The sequence below is a fragment of the Mandrillus leucophaeus genome, unplaced genomic scaffold (genome assembly GCF_000951045.1).
Source record: "Mandrillus leucophaeus isolate KB7577 unplaced genomic scaffold, Mleu.le_1.0 Scaffold212, whole genome shotgun sequence".
Classification (NCBI taxonomy): domain Eukaryota; kingdom Metazoa; phylum Chordata; class Mammalia; order Primates; family Cercopithecidae; genus Mandrillus; species Mandrillus leucophaeus.
In genome coordinates this window covers 744070-760793 of record NW_012102166.1, presented here as the reverse complement: position 1 = coordinate 760793, position 16724 = coordinate 744070, and positions in this window count along the sequence as shown.

The following is a 16724-nucleotide window of genomic DNA, read 5'->3' as shown; positions in this document are numbered from 1 at the left end:
CTCTACTAAAAATACAAAAATTAGCCGGGCGGGGTGGCGGGCGCCTGTAGTCCCAGCTACTCGGGAGGCTGAGGCAGGAGAATGGCGTGAACCCGGGGGGCAGAGCTTGCAGTGAGCCGAGATTACACCACTATACTCCAGCCTGGGCGACAGAGCAAGACTCTGTCTCAAAAAGAAAAGAAAAGGCATTCAAGAAGGACCAGCTCGAAGGGTGTTGAGCATGTTACGTGGGGCCAGACTGATTTCCAGTAAGACAAGGCCATGTTTTAATGAGAGTGTCCAAGAGATGACTTGTCTTTTTTCCTCCCAGCCCTACAGGTCTGGATTTTATTCTATCCATTTACCTTCTGTTAGTTTAATAGGCATCTAAGGGCACCCTCAGCTATATACATTTACATTTCTGGTTTTGTTTCTTTGTTTTTGTTTTCATTTTTTTTGAGATAGGGTCTCATTCTGTGGCCCAGGCTGGTGCTATCATAGCTCACTACAGCCTCGAGCTCCCCAGGCTCAGGTGATCCTCTCGCCTCGGCCTCCTGAGTAGCTGAGATTACAGGTAGATGCTAACACATCGAGCTAATTTTTGTTTCGTTTTTGTGTTTTTGTTTTTGTAGAGATGGGGTCTCACTATGTGACCCAGGATGGTCTTGAACTGCTGCATTCATGTGATCCACCCACCTCAGCCTCCCAAAGTGCTGGGATTCCAGGCCTGAGCCACCGCGCCCGGCCTGTCCATTTCTTTCATCGAGAGAGATCCTTTCCCAGCCGGAGCCGCAGCCGCTGACCGGAGCATCTGGGGTGCAGGTTGCTCCTCCGTCGTGGGAGCTGGCTGAACTGGTGCCAGGTCCCGGTGTCACCGTAGGTAAGCAAGAGTGTGGCCGCCACAGCAGCACCCCCGACCCACGTGGTCCCTGCGCTGTGGCTTTTCCCTGGGTGTTTACTGTAGAAAATGTCACACAAGGTGTGTTGTTTTCGCTTGCCCTCGCTGGCCTCCTTCCTGACAGCACTCCCCGTCTCTTCAATGCTGAGGCTTCCCTTCTCTGCATGGCCCCACGTGTCACCTTGGGAAGCCCCCCAGCATCCCCGGGCCTCATCTCCCACCTGCACAAGGGGGAGGTTAGAGGAAGTGACTCAGAAGCCCTTTCCAGGTCAAATACCCTGGAATCTACCTTTGTGTCATTCACAGGGTGTGGGGCAGAGCCATGCTCTCCTTCCTGACGGCTCTCCAGGGTGACGGATTGGGCGATTCCTCTCTCTGTCACATGAGATGTCTGATGCATTGCACGCTGGTCCATTAGCACCTCACAGACAGGGCCAGACGGCTCAAGGCCCTCCCATTCCTCATCTGCGCTCCCCGGTGCTTTTCACTGCATGAGGGCAAAGCTGCATTGCAGGCACTCAGGACGCCTGGAGCGATGCGTTTTTCACCAACAGGCTCTGTGCTCAGGGCTGAGTGCCTCGGCCCACGAAACCACACAACACCAGGGTAAGTGGAGTCCGGCTTTATTCCTGTTGCTCAGGTAGGCAAATGGAGAGCAGGGCCTGTGCTCCTGACTTCCACCTCTACCCAGCTCTATCTCCTTGAAAAAAACACACAAACAACCAAAAAAAAAGAAAAAAAGAAAAAACACAAGTACGGAATATTTGCAACCGAGGAAGCTAAAAAGAAAGGCTTAGGGGCCGAGACCTCAAATGTGTTCCTCTCGGTGGGTTTCATCCTGGACTGTAAGTTCCTGCCTCAGACTCCTGAGTGGCTGGGATTACAGGCACCCGCCACCAAACTTGGCTAATTTTTGTATTTTTAGTACAGACGGGGTTTCACCATCTTGGCCAGGCTGGTCTTGAACTCCTGACCTCGTGATCCACCCGCCTCTCCTCCCAAAGTGCTGGGATTCCAGGCGTGAGCCACGGCGCCCAGCCTCCACTGACATTTCGTATGAATGCTGCCAGCTCCTGGGACGCTGTCTCCCTCCCAATCCTGTGTTAATTCCGGGCTAGAACACTGAACAAAGTCATAGGAGGGTCCCTTGGAAGAAACGGCGTTCGTTCATAAATGAAGACTAGCTAATCGCCGAGGCTGTGAGTGAGCTGTGCTTCTCCCTTTTCCTTTCTTTGTTCTCGGTGAGAAACGGCTAGCGTGGGGTCAGCCCCTCCGTCTGGCAGCTGCTCCGTCCAGCTGAGGTAATGAGCACCTCTGGCAATTCTGACTCAAACACGACACCAAGCTGTGTTCCTTCCGCCATTCCAGAGACGGAGCATGAGGCCTGGGAATGTGCAGAATTACCCGTGAAACCTCCAGGAAGAGGTAGGGGCACGATGCCGGCATCTGTCAGTTGCACCAGCTTCGCTGGGCCTGGCAGGTTTTGGTTTCCCCCCAGTGGATCCTACGCCCAAAGCCACCTCTACCCTCTGAGGTCCTGAGGGATGAAGGGACAGCAGAACCACGGCTCCATCACACCCACCCACAGAGTGAGACGGCAGGTGGAGTCGCCCACACCTCAGACTCTTCCCTCCTCACTTCCTCTCTGCCTACTTAGCGTAGAGATAAAGGCAACTACGCCGAGACCGCTCTGTGATGCACGGCTGGCATTTAGTGAGCATTTCCCAAGTGCCAAGCGTGGTGCCAAGGGCCTATGGCACTCGGGTGCATTCAGCTGGAAGGAGCAGACCACCCAGAACCCAACTGCTTTGAATAATAAAGTTTTTTTTTTTTTTTGAGACGGAGTTTCACTCTGTCATCTGGGCTGGAGTGCAGTGGTAGATCTCGGCTCACTGAAACCTCCACCTCCCGGGTTCAAGCGATTCTCCTGCCTCAGTCTCCCGGACTACAGGTGCCTGCCACCACGCCCGGCTAATTTTCTGTATTTTTAGTAGAGATGGGGTTTCACTATGTTGGCCAGGCTGGTCTCGAACTCCTGACCTCATGATTCACCTGCCTTGTCCTCCCAAAGTGCTGGGATTACAGGTGTGAGCCACCGCACCCAGTCAATAAAGGCTTTTAAGATCATCTCTTGGCTGGGCACAGGAGCTCATGCCTGTAATCACAGCACTTTGGGAGGCAGAGGCCAGGAGGTGTAGGCTGCAGTGAGCCTAGATTGTGCCACTGTACTGCAGCCTAGGAGACAGAGTGAGATCCTGTATCAAAAAAAAAAAAAAAGAGATAATCTCTCAGAACAAGAAGTCTGGAAGTCAGTAATCTCGGGCTATTCTGCAGCTCAGCAATGCCCCCATCCTCCTGCTCTGCCATCCTCATTGTGAGGGTTTTACATCCTCAAGCTGGAGGCCTCATGGGCACAAAACAGCTGCTGCAATTCCAGCATCATAAGCTCATCACAGGCAGGAAGTAGGGAAAGCAAAGGCTTCCTCCTCTGTATTTTATTCAGGAAGCCCATCAGACTTCCTCTTATAACTCATTGGCCAGAGGTGGGTCATGTGACTGCCCTTAGCCACCAGGGAAGCTGGGAAAGCCAGTATCCAGCGAAGAGTAGGGCATCACTGTCAATGGCTTAGCCCACTCATGATTCATGCACCGGACCTGGCACTTTTGCTACCTGGAGCAAACTCAGGCTTCCATTAGCAAAAGGGCTGTCATCTCTGTTGGGTAGCCAACTACCGCTGCCATGCATCTTCTCAAATTCACAAAGCCCACTGAGGTGGGGCCTATTATTCTTTCCATTTTACAGATGATGAAACTGAGACTCACAGACATTTCGTAACTTGCCCAAGATCACACAGCTCATAACTGGCAAGGATCTCATCCTAGATCTGTCCCCATAGAGAGTGGTCTTAGCTACCACATATGCCTACATACCTGCTGCTTATATACCACCCCAGACTGTGAACCTCTTGAGGGAAGAGAGGTTCTTCCCTCTCTTCATTTTCATCATCATCTTCATCTTTGCACTTCAGCAGTGCCTTGCAATGGACAGAAGCCCTGCTGAATTGATTTAAACACATAACCATTTGGTTTTGATGCTCGCTGCTTTGTAATATGCTTTAAAACCAAGAGTTTAAACTTGCCAACACTGCCTTTAAAAATACGCCTCTTTTCTTTTGTATTGTTTTCCACTTACCCATGCTGGGTTCCTGAAGTCCTGGGCATAATTCCAATGTAAATATCACCAATGATGGAAATTTGGGGAAGCAGAGGAGGGTGAAAGACCAATTGAGGCCCTGGAGAGTGTCAGTTCCTCATTAACAGTGGAGCCATGGAAAATTCTTTGTTCCCGCCTGTTGGCTTCTTGCCTCCAGGATCTGGGTGGGTATTGCCTTTGGCTAGCTTCCTGCTCAGGTCACAGACAGTCTGATCAGAGCGGGAGTGTCCTGGGGAACAGAGGCCCAAACCAGGCTGGGTCCCTGGAAGTGGATGCAAGAAAAAGGTGGGCATCTGTGAGAATCAGCAGCCCAGTGGGCCCATGCTGGCCACTCTATGTCCACTTTCTTTTTTTTTTTTAATTGAAGATGGAGTCTTGCTCTGTCACCCAGGCTGGAGTGCAGTGGCATGATCTCATCTTACTGCAACGTCCGACTCCCAGGTTCAAGTGATTCTCCTGCCTCAGCCTCCTGAGTAGCTGGGATTACAGATGCCCACCACCATGGCTGGCTAATATTTGTTGTATTTTTAGTAGAGACGAGGTTTCACCATGTTGGCCAGGCTGGTCTCCAACTCCTGACCTCAAGTGATCTGCCTGCCTCAGCCTCCCAAAGTGCTGGGATTATAGGTGTGAGCCTACAGTACCTGGCCTCTATGTCCACCATCTCAGGTGGCACTCATAATGACCCTGTAGGACTGGGACCACTGTACTTCCCATTTTACCATGAGAAAACTGAGGTTCAGAGAGGTGGAGCCACTCCTCTAAGGTCACACAGTAGAGCTAAGACTGAAGCCAACTGACTTCTCAGGTGGAGCCCCTAACCTAGTCGAGGGGGACTGGCAGGTACCTCGGGGACCTTGGAGAGGGTACTGAGGGCATGTTGGGGGCCAAAGAGGCTCCGGGCCCATCCTCAGGGCTGTCTAACTCAGTGCTCAGGAGCAGGGGCTTTGAGTCAGGACGTGCACTGCCTGGGGACCAGGGACAAAAACTCCAGGACCCTTTCTGTCCAGCACAGAGGTTAGGAGCCTGGGCTCTGGGGCCACATGACCTGCAGGCAATCTCTGCTCTCCCACGTATTGGTCATGTGGCCCTTGTTTCACTGGGTGTAATAGCGCCGCTCTAAGGCTGCTTCTGAGGATGAAGCAATGCACTTAGCCCCGAGCCTCCATCAGCCAGGATGCAGTTCGTGTGAACCATGGTTACGTGACACCCTCACAGCGGAGAGGGCTGCAAGGGCTGAGGGCAGACCCCCTCCCGATCCCATCCTTCCCTCTGCCCCCGCAGCTGCCTTTGGAAGTGCCGCTTTTGGGGTGGGCTGACCCAGGAGGGCCGGGGCTGATTTGGGTATGCAAATGAGGGGTGTGAGTCCAGGGAATTAAAGACACGTGTACTCCAACTTGCAAATTTGAACATTTTCCTGGAGTCTGGTTGTTGGAAGCCAGGGGATGCAGCCTAACCGAAGCTCCCTCCCACCCAGTGCCCCCGCTGTGTCCAGACAGCAGCTTGAGGCCCAGCCACTCTCAGCACCCAACAGCCACTCTGGGAATGACCACACTCCCCTGCCCTGCAGATCCCCTGGGTCGCCGGGCCTGGGCTGGGTGTGCCGTAAGTTATGGCTTCAGGCAGGCAGCGTAGAGAGAGAGAGGGCACGCCAAGGTCACCGCCAGGGCCAGCTATGGATCCGAGAGCCCCGCCTGTGCATCTGCCACAGAGGTTGGCCGCAGCCCAGGCGTCAGGTGGCTTGGACACAGTGCCCAGCCCTGCCACGCTGGGGATCTGGGTGCCGCTGCCAACTTCCTCCGCCTCTCTGGGCTCCCGGGCCCCACCTGGGGACCTGGTAAGAACCCAGAGCACTTCGGCCTGACCTGGAAGTCGCCGGGCCTGGGCTCTGGGCCACAATGACAGGATATCCCCAGGGAGCTGGGCTGGCTGCCCACGCAGGGAACACCAGGGCGGAGACCTGGCGCTGCCGCACGAGAAGACCCAGAAGGGAATCGAGGAGGAAAAGTTGGGACAGCTGAGCCCAGGGGTCAAAAACAGTCCAGGGTTGTTATGGAAACCAGGACTACAGGCAGTGGGGGCAGGGAACACTGTGCACCTACAAGCAGAGCCTGAGAGCCAAGGCCAGGGCCCCCGACTCCTGCTGCTTCATCCTCGAGGCCAGGGACCCTGCGGCCTCCAGACGCCGTCCCACACCCACCTTACAGCAACCCTGTGTTCGGGGGGAAAGGGATGTTCCCAACCTCCCACAGCCAGGGTGGTGCCCGGGAGAACCCAGCCCAGCTTGAGGACTTGCCCAGCCACCCTCACCCAGCCCCAGGCCTGGGAGCACCCTCTGTGGTGAGCCAGCAGCCCCACCCCACAACCCCTGCACACAGGAGTCAGGCTGGCCCTGCAGGTTCGGGGCCTGACCACTTGCCCTCAGGCACCCCCAAGCCAACAGCCTCTTCCTCATACCAGGGAGCAAGTCCCAGATCTCAAAATGCCTTTTCCAGTTGGGCCTTAAGGCTTACAAGCTCCTTGGGGTATAACAATTTACAAGGCAAACAGGGGTGTTGTGTCTTATGCACTAACAACCCACTTCCAGCTGAGGTCTGCCCAGACTGGTCAGTGGGCTGGGGCAACTGGAGCCTTCTCCCTGCCAGCAGAGCCTCTGGCCTCACTGCCACGGTGCTGGTAGGTGCAGCACAAGACTGGCACTGTGTATTTGTGCCTGACATTGTGGCAGCAAAGAAGGTAGCACAGAGCCGGGGAGAGCCCAACTCACTGTGTGGCATCAGCAAATCCCAGCCCCTCGCTGAGACTTAAACCCCTGTCCGTGTCCGGGCGCGGTGGCTCACACCTGTCATCCCAGCACTTTGGGAGGCCGAGGCGGCTGGATCACCTGAGGTCAGGAGTTCAAGACCAGCCTGGCCAACATGGTGAAACCCCGTCTCTACCAAAAATACAAAAATTGGCGGGGCGTGGTGGTGGGCACCTGTAGTCCCAGCTACTTGGGAGGCTGAGGCAAGAGAATTGCTTGAACCCAGGAGGCGGAGGCTGCAGTGAGCTGAGATCGTGCCACTGTACTCCAGCCTAGAAGACAGACAGAGAGAGAGAGAATGTCTCAAAAAAAAAAAAAAAAAAAGAGGCTGGGCACAGTGGCTCACGCCTGTAATCCCAGAACTTTGGGAGGCCTAGACGGGCAGATCACGAGGTCAGGAGATCGATACCATCCTGGCTAACACGGTGAAACCCTGTCTCTACTAAAAATAGAAAAAATTAGCCGGGCATGGTGGTGGGTGCCTGTAGTCCCAGCTACTCGGGAGGCTGAGGCAGGAGAATGGCATGAACCTGGGAGGTGGAGCTTTCAGTGAGAAGAGATTGCGTCACTGCCCTCCAGCCTGGGTGACACAGTGAGACTCCATCTCAAAACAAACAAACAAAACAAAACAAAAATTAGCCGGGAGTGGTGGTGGGTGCCTGTAATCCCAGCTCTTCAGGAGGCTGAGGCAGGAGAATGGCTTGAACCCGGGAGGCAGAGGTTGCAGTGAGCCGAGATTGCACCACTGCACTCCAGTCTGGGTGACAGAGCAAAACTCCATCTCAAAAAAAACAAAAACAAAAATAAACACACACACACACACACACACACACACCCCCCTTGTTGTTTTTTTTTTTTTTTTTTTTTTTTTTTTTCCCCTTTTTTTTTTTTTTTTTTTCCTTTTTTTTTTTTTTTTTTTTTTTTTTTTTTTTTTACACCTTGCTTCTTATTTATTTGCACCTTGCTTCTTTTTCTTGTCTTATTGTGTTGGCTAGAACTGCCTTCATTAAACCAATCAATATCTTTGAGAGTCCAGTAAATGCCAGACCGGGTGCCAGGAACTGAGATGCAGCAGTGAGTGCCACAGACGCCCCCACCCTAGACAGCAATGTTACAATGACCGTCGTGCGCTAGGCTGGACTGTAGAGGCCCCGTGATGACTCGAATGCAGCGCCTGTTCTGGACAGACGCACAGTGTGGGTGCTGTGGATCAGAATTAGGAGCACACAAGCCGCTGGCTGCTCGGGAGGCACAGGCCACTGGCTCCAGAGAGATCCAGGGGGACTTCTTGGAGAGGGCAGCATTGAAGCTTGACTTTGAAGCATGCTGAGGGTTTAGACACGTACAAATGAGAAGAACACGTTTCCAGGATGGGTAACAGCAGACGTGGAAAAGGGCTGGGAGCAGGATAGAGCCAAACAGGTCAATGGGAGGAACTCTAAGGTCCTGGGGGTAGATGTGGGAGCAGGGGTGTGAGATGAGCCTGGCAAGATGGCCTTAAGGCCAAGCTGCGGAATTGATCTGAACTAGGGTGACAGAGGGAGTCACTGAAGGCACCTGGGCAGGAGGGTAGCAGTGGGGCTGCCTGGGGAGGACTGGGAGCAGCAGAGGGAGAAGGCAGGCCCCGAAGGAGTAGGCCTACCCTCACAAGGCTCGCCCCCTCTTCCTGAGGCCCAGGAGTGTCTCCGTCTGCCGCTGGGAGGGAGAGGACAGCTTCCTCTCCTCGGTCTGGCTGGGGAGATAACGGGGAGAGGACAGGAAGTTGCCTCAGGAGCGGAGGAGCGAGCTGCCTGGCCCCGGGTCCCCAGCCCCGCTCTGTGCAGGGTGTTCCTGTAGAGGTGGACGCAAGAGGGCAGGAGGTGGGTTCCCTTAGGCCAAAATGCAATGGTGCAGGTGTCCTGGGCTGGCTGGGGGCCCTGGGGGCCTGCTCAATCCTGCTGACCACACATCCCCACTTCCCCAGGCCCCAGAAGGCCAGAGTGTGCTCCACTCCCAGAAAGAGGCTCCAGAATGTTCCCACCCAACTGAGTCATTCAACAAACACCCCCACACCTCCCGGCAGCAGCGTCGAGTCAGGTGAAGGGGCTGCCAGACAAGGGATCGGGGCAGACCGTGAACACCCACAGTACCGGTGCAGGTGCTCGGCGGGTCCCAGGAGGGAGGAGGAGGGGGCCCTATTGGCCTCAGGGATTCGGGGGCTCACAGGCCTTTAGGATGGGTGGGAATTAGCCAGCTGAGAGATGGAGAGGTGTTACGAGCAGATAGAAGGGCATGGGCAAAGACCCAGAGCTAGAAACTTCCTACTGTGTGCAGGGGCTGGATGTGTCTCAGTGTGGCCCCTACTGTGTGCAGGGTCTGGATGTGTCTCAGTGTGGACGCCCTACTGTGTGCAGGGTCTGGATGTGTCTCAGTGTGCTCCCTACTGTGTACAGGGTCTGGATGTGGCTCAGTGTGGCCCTACTGTGTGCAGGAGCTGGATGTGTCTCAGTGTGGCCCCTACTGTGTGCAGGGGCTGGATGTGGCTCAGTGTGGACGCCCTACTGTGTGCGGGGGCTGGATGTGGCTCAGAGTGGACCCTACTGTGTGCAGGGGCTGGATGTGGCTCAGAGTGGACGCCCTGCTGTGTGCAGGGGCTGGATGTGGCTCAGTGCGGGTCTCATGGGAGGAAGGAAGTGGTGAGGGTGAAGTCGGGACTGGTGGGAAAGCCTTGAGGGCTGGACGGTGGCTGTGAGGGCAGAGCTGACGAGGTGGGAGGGTGGGAGTCTCAGGGCTCCTAGGAGGACCCATCGCAGAGCACAGAGAGGCTGGCGGAGCCCAGCAGGAGGTGGCTCCAGGCCAGGGGGCTCTAGACCCAGGAGGACTGACCGGGTGCATCAGAGACTCACACAGGGGTCCCGAAGCCAAAAATGCAACAACGAAATAACTTGGGGTGGAGGCAAGACAATGGGGGGGTGTCACCCACCCTGAACAGCTGGGAGCCAAGGTCCTCCCCTGCCCCTCCCCTGAGGGAAGGCTGTCCAATAGGGAGCTGGGGTGGGGGCGTAAAACAGCAGACCCGATGCTCAGATGACATCAGATGAGACGGACAAATGGGTGACTCGCCGCTCAGCAGCAGGTCGTTAGAACACCTGGGACACCTGCTCACCAGGCCCAGGTGACCCTGAACAAGAGCAAGGTGAGGTTCCCAAGCCTGCAAGCCTGTTTGCATTTTGACTCAAACCAATTTACAAACCAAAGTGGGGCAGCAGCAGAGCCACCCCGCCACTGTTTTCTGTTCTCTCTGGGGAAAGATGCCACCCCCGCCACTTCCCCTGTCACCGCTGACATGACGGACAGGGGGCTCAGGCCCAGAGGCAGGCGGGCACCTCTGAGACCTCACAGCCAGGTCGACCTTGCAGAGTCTGTTCCCTCAGCCTGGAACACTGTTCCCTCCCCTGTGCCTTCAGATTTCAGAAGTATCCCTTCCTCCCGAGCTCCCTGACTGGGAGACGTTCACCCTCCACCGCCTGTCACGTTCTCAAGGTACCTCTGACCACGCTGTGATCTGTTGCTGCGTGTGGTTATCTGGGATGAACGGCTTGCTTCTTTCTCAGGCGTTGGCATGGGGAGAACAAGGACCGTCTCTCCAGGGTCTGGTGTCATGCCTGGGGCATGCTGTGTCCTTCAAAATTTTATTATTTATTTATCTATCTATTTATTTATTTATTTATTTAGAGATGGGGTCTTGCTCTGTCGCCCAGGGTGGAGTGCAGTGGCACGATCGTGGTTCACAGCTTGACCTCCTGGGCTCAAGCAGTCCTCCCACCTCAGCCTCCTGAGTAGCTGGGACCACAGGCTACCATACCCGGCTAATTTTTTAAACTTTTTTATAGAGATGAGGGTCTCCTATGTTGCCCAGGGTGGTCTCAAACTCCTAGCCTCAAGTGATCTTCCCACCTTGGCCTCCCAAAGTGCTGGGATTACAGGTGCAGGCCACCATACCCAACCGATAATTTTTTTTTTTTTTTGAGATGGAGTTTTGCTCTTGTCACCCAGGTTAGAGTGCAATAGTGTGATCTTGGCTCACTGAAACCTCCTCCTCCCGGGTTCCAGCAATTCTCCTGCCTCAGCCTCCCAAGTAGCTGGGATTACAGGCGCCTGCCACCATGCCCGACTAATTGTTGTATTTTTAGTAGAGACGGGGTTTTGTCATGTTGGCCAGGCTGGTCTCGATCTCCTGACCTCAGGTGATCCGCTCACCTCAGCCTCCCAAAGTGCTGAGATTACAGGTGTGAGCCACCGTGCCCAACTAAGAAATAGTTTTGAATGAATTAAGCTAGGATAACCACGGGGCAGAGCCCAGGCCTCCTGCTGCTCCCCCGTCGCCCCAAGCCCTCCCAAACTCCAGCCCAGAACTTATCTCCTGAACAGTGGCTCAAACTCCTACTTCACTTTTCTGGAGCCAAGACTCTTCCTCAGGGCAGGGTTAGAACCCCCTGAGGCCAGACTGCCCTAAGATCAGTCTCTGTCTTTTGAGGAGACTGTCCTGGTCCTAGCTCAGCAGAGGACCCAGGAACCAAAGGACCCAGAGGACTCAGACTCCTTTGTGTGTCCAGGAAAGCCATCGACACGCAAAGAGCAGCACATGCCTGGGCCGGGGGTTCCAGCTGCAGCTCTCTCCCTCAGCCTCGCTGGCGGAGTCTACTTGAGTCCTTTCCTTTCCCTGGGCCTCAGTTTCCCCTTGTGTACAATGAGGAGGTAGGCCTTCATTGCTGGTGGCCTCCGCAGGGGTCTCATTCAGAGTCAATCAAGCGTGCAGGGAAGACAGTGAATACACTGGGTTGGAGCAGGCAATGAAATGAGTTTCCGGGCCCAGCGCGGTGGCTCAAGCCTGTAATCCCAGCACTTTGGGAGGCCAAGACGGGCGGATCACGAGGTCAGGAGACCGAGACCATCCTGGCTAACACAGTGAAACCCCGTCTCTACTAAAAAATACAAAAAACTAGCCGGGTGAGGTGGCGGGCGCCTGTAGTCCCAGCTACTCGGGAGGCTGAGGCAGGAGAATGGTGTGAACCCGGGAGGCGGAGCTTGCAGTGAGCTGAGATCTGGCCACTGCACTCCAGCCTGGGAGACAGAGCGAGACTCCGTCTCAAAAAAAAAAAACAAAAAACAAAAAACAAAATTAGCCAGGTGTGGTGGCGCATGCCTGTAATCCCAGCTACTTGGGAGGCTGAGGCAGGGGAATCGCTTGAATCCAGGAGGCGGAGCTTGCAGTGAGCTGAGATCTGGCCACTGCACTCCAGCCTGGGCGACAGAGCGAGACTCTGTCTCAAAAAAAAAAAAAGAAAGAAAAGAAAAGAGTTTCCAGATTTTAGGGAGGGGAGCTGGAAGAGCAATCTAGGCCAGAGGAACTGCATGAACCAAGGGGTGACGCTAGGATGTACAAGGCCAGTGAATCTGGAAGAGACAGGTTTGCCTTGGCTAGGGGCCCGTGGCTCAAGGGATTTGATTGCTGTGTTGAAGAGTCTGGACTTGATCCTGCCAGTACTAGGGAGCCAAGGAAGGTTCTTGAGGAGAGGAATGAAGTAATGAAAGCACCATCTCCGTGAAGCAATCTTGCTATACCAGAAGTAAGTCTGGAGACAGGAAGGCCAGGACGCGGGCTGTTGGAAAGGTATAGCTTAAGAGAGAAGATGGGCCTGAGTTCGAGCAGTGACAGAAAGGCAGAAGCAAGGGGATGGAGCGTGTAGGACGTCCTCTGCCCAGTGAAAGCTGCACTGGCCTTGTGTTTTGGGACAGACCCAGCAGGCAGGCTAGGGATTGCTTAGGAGCCTGTGCTCTGGAGTCAGATCAGGTTTTAAGGCCAGCTGAACGCCCCTGGGCAAGTGCCCTAGGCTCTCTGAGCCTCTCAGGCGCTTATCTGTAAAATGGAAAGAGGACTGGCCAGGGAATTTGTGGAGCCCAGTGCAAAACGAAAATGAGGACCCTTAGTTGAAAAAACAGAGGGGCCAGGTGCAGTGGCTCATGTCTGTAATCCCAGCACGCTGAGAGGTTGAGGTGGGAGGCTCCTGCGAGCCCAGGAGTTTGAGACCAGCCTGGGCAACAAAGTAAGACCCTGCCTCTACAAAACAGTTTAAAAAATAATTGGCCAGGCATGGTGGTGCACACCTACAGGCCCAGCTACTATGGAGGCTGAAGCGAGAGGATGGCTTAAGCCCAGCAGTTCGAAGCTGCAGTGAACCACGATCGCACCACTGCATTCCTGCTGGGCAGCACAGTGAGACCCGCATCTCAAAAGAATTTAAAAAATAAAATTAAATTAAAAACAGGGAAAAAAGTCTCATTAAAGGCACTAAAATATAAAGCTTTTCCTTTCTTGTGCAGTCTCAACTTGTCATGGTGCTTTTGAAAAAGCTACAATTTAATTTTCTTTCTTTCTTTTTTTTTTTTTTGAGACAGAGTCTCGCTCTGTCGCCCAGGCTGGAGTGTAGTGGCCGGATCTCAGCTCACTGCAAGCTCCACCTCCCGGGTTCATGCCATTCTCCTGCCTCAGCCTCCCGAGTAGCTGGGACTACAGGCGCCCGCCACCACGCCCGGCTAATTTTTTATCTTTTTGATAGAGACAGGGTTTCACCACATTGGCCAGGCTGTTCTTGAACTCCTGACTTGAGGTGATCCACTCACCTCCTGACCTCATGATCCGCCCATCTCGGCCTCCCAAAGTTCTGGGATTACAGGCAAGAGCCACGGCACCCAGCTTACAAATTAATTTTCTAAGAAAAGGAGAAGTAAACATTTTAATTATTTGCATGACATTTTATCATTTATCTTTACTTTGTGCAATGCCAGTTTTAAATGCATAATGAAGAGCATTTAACTCATATGTGTAATCACTAAAATTCCCACGTCTTAGTGTGTAGCTTGCACATGCACATACATTTTGTTCCGACCAGAACAGGAAAATGCTGTACAACACGAACTCAGCTGTTTCCATTTCACTTGTCAATATGAATACACTCTACCAACACCCTCTGCCTTTGCTTTACTGATGAGTAAAGAAGGGCTGAAAAGAAAAGGAACTGTAGGCTGCCTTATCTTTTCCTTTCCTTCTGTGTCATCATGTTGAACGCGAGTGGTTGTTGAACACAGGGAAGTAATGTGAGTAAGAAATGATATGATAGGGACCCCTGACCTTTCGTGTTTCTCAGAACACTACTGTCTTCTTTCTGCATGAGGCAAATTCAGGTTCACATGGAAAGCAGGGCTTCTCGGCTGTCAGCTCCCCACTGACTCAGTTGGAGACAAAACACATTTACCCTAGACTTGATTGGAGTCCACTCAACTCCCAGCCATCATGAGTCCACCAGACTTCCGTGCCCACGAAGCACAGTGAACACTTTGTGGGAAACAGATGGCGTATTAAACGGGTCTCCTTGGCTCACAGCATGCTCCATTTTCCCATCGGGCTTCACTTAACAAAGCACAGGTTCAAAGAGAAAATTACCGTATTAAGAATTTCAAAGGGCCAGGCGTGGTGGCTCATGCCTGTAATCCCAACACTTTGGGAGGCTGAGGCGGGCAGATGTCCTGAGGTCGGGAGTTCGAGACCAGCCTGACTAACATGGAAAAACCTTGTCTCTACTAAAAATACAAAAATTAGCCGGGCATGGTGGTGGGCACCTGTAATCCTAGCTACTCGGGAGGCTGAGGGAGGAGAATCGCTTGAACCCGGGAGGCGGAGCTTGCAGTGAGCCGATATCATGCCACTGCACTCCAGCCTGTGCAACAGAGCGAGACTCCATCTCAAAAAAACAAACAAACAAAACACAATGTCAAGATGGCGGTTGCAGAGCATTAGACCAACTGGGGGGTGGGCGTGATGCTGTATTCCCATGGTCCCAGCCACTCAGGAGGCAGAGGTAAGAGGAGCATTTGAGTCCAGAAGTTGGAATCCAGCCTGGGCAACATAGTGAGACCCCTATCTCTAAAAACAACCACAGCAACAAAAATGAAGCAGACGGTCCTTCTGACAACTGCTGGCCTGTCTAGGTTGCATGCCCACGAAGCCAGCTCTGAATGGGGATAATAAAATCCTCCTCCAGGGTTACTGTGAGGATTAAATGGGGGTAATTTGTGAAACAAGCTTAGCATATGGTGAATGTTCAAGTCAGTGGCTCTAATCACAGATATTTCCCTACACGGCTTAGAGGCCTCTCCCCTGGGGAGGCCTGAGGGAAATCAGGGTGCTGGGGCATGGCCCTGACCACCCCACTCCATGGTCCTTTCAGCCATCGCTCTCTCCTTTAATCTCTTCTCCATACCAGCTTCTATGGGGGACTTTCCCAACAGGCCAACCTGGCCCCATCTCTCCGTTTCTTAAAAAGCTTTCAGTACAAAACCCGGGACATAACATAGACAATTGAGGTTCTCAGTGTCCTAGCCCTGTCTCTCTAATCTACCCTCCTGGTCCTTGCACTCCTGCTCCTTATAATCCAGCCACACTAAGGAATCAAATCACTATCCCTGACATAGTGGGTTGAAGGCTGAGATTTCTCACCTTCAACTCAGGCTGGTTTTTTCTGCCTGCAACACCCTCTTCTCCATGTGTCTAAATATTTCCAGAAAAAGCTGGGCGTGGTGGCTTACCCCTGTAATCCCAGCACTTTGAGAGGCCGAGGCAGGTGGATGAATAAAGAAGGACTGAAAATAAAAGGAACAGTGGGTTGCCTTATCTTCACCATGCCTGGCCAACAAGGTGAAACCCCATCTGTACTAAAAATACAAAAATTAGCTGGGCGTGGTGGCGGGTGCCTGTAATCCCAACTACTTGGGAGGCCGAGGCAGGAGAATCGCTTTAACCCGGGAGGCAGAGGTTGCAGTGAGCCAAGATCGTGCCACTGCACTCCAACCTGGACAACAGAGCGAGACTCAGTCTCAAAATAAATAAATAAATAAAAATAATAAATCAATAAATAAATCATTCCAGGGAAGACCTCTCTTTCCTTATGCCCACCCGGGCCCCCTCAGGTGCGGCGAGTAGGTACACCTCGGCTAGACAGGTGGTATGCTCTGCCACCCTCTGTCCAGTGGAGGTGGCAAAAGCCGTGTCTAGGTGCCAGGCATGGAGTTCTTGGTTCCTGGCAGCTGGGAGGTGGGAGACGTAGACCTGCCCTTTGGATAGCCTGCCTGTGACCATGTCACCCTGGCCACCAGCTGTCGGTCCAGGCACGAAAAGAGAGCATAGCGGGTAGGGACGCAAGCCCCGGGGCAGGCAGCTGGAGTGTGAAATGACTGCGTGTGATTCTGTGGGAGCCGGGAGGGACACCCAGAAGTTGCGACGGGGGCAGCCGAGCAGCTGGGCGTGCTGACAGGTGTGTGAGCCTGCCAGGTGAGGGCCCCAGTTGCTGGCAACGGTTCGTCCTGTCATGGTGGTTTGAAGGTAGGGTGGGGTGGGCTGGAGAAAGGGAACACAGGCCTGGCTGCCAGAGCAAACAGTCAGGCCTTCTGGCCCTACCTTCTAGCAAATACCAGCTCGCAGCTGAGGGTGCGGTGGAGTGGGAGAGGCTGGAGTTGAGGTCCCTCGGGCCGGCAGAGGAGGAGTCAGACCCCAAGATGTGTGCATAGGGTGGAGCAAGGGTTTCCCAGCGGCTTGAACGCCTGGGGCTCCGTAGCTCTGGGAAATAGGGCTCCAGTGGGGAGCTGTGAGGCTCTCTCCCCAGTCACGGCCTGGCTAACATTTTTCCTGGCCACTTAGGGATACAGTTGGGATTTTGTGGACTATAGCAGTGGGGAAGAAAGGCATAGGGTGGAACTATCTGGGGATATCAGGCTTGAGATCTAAAATGTCAGGC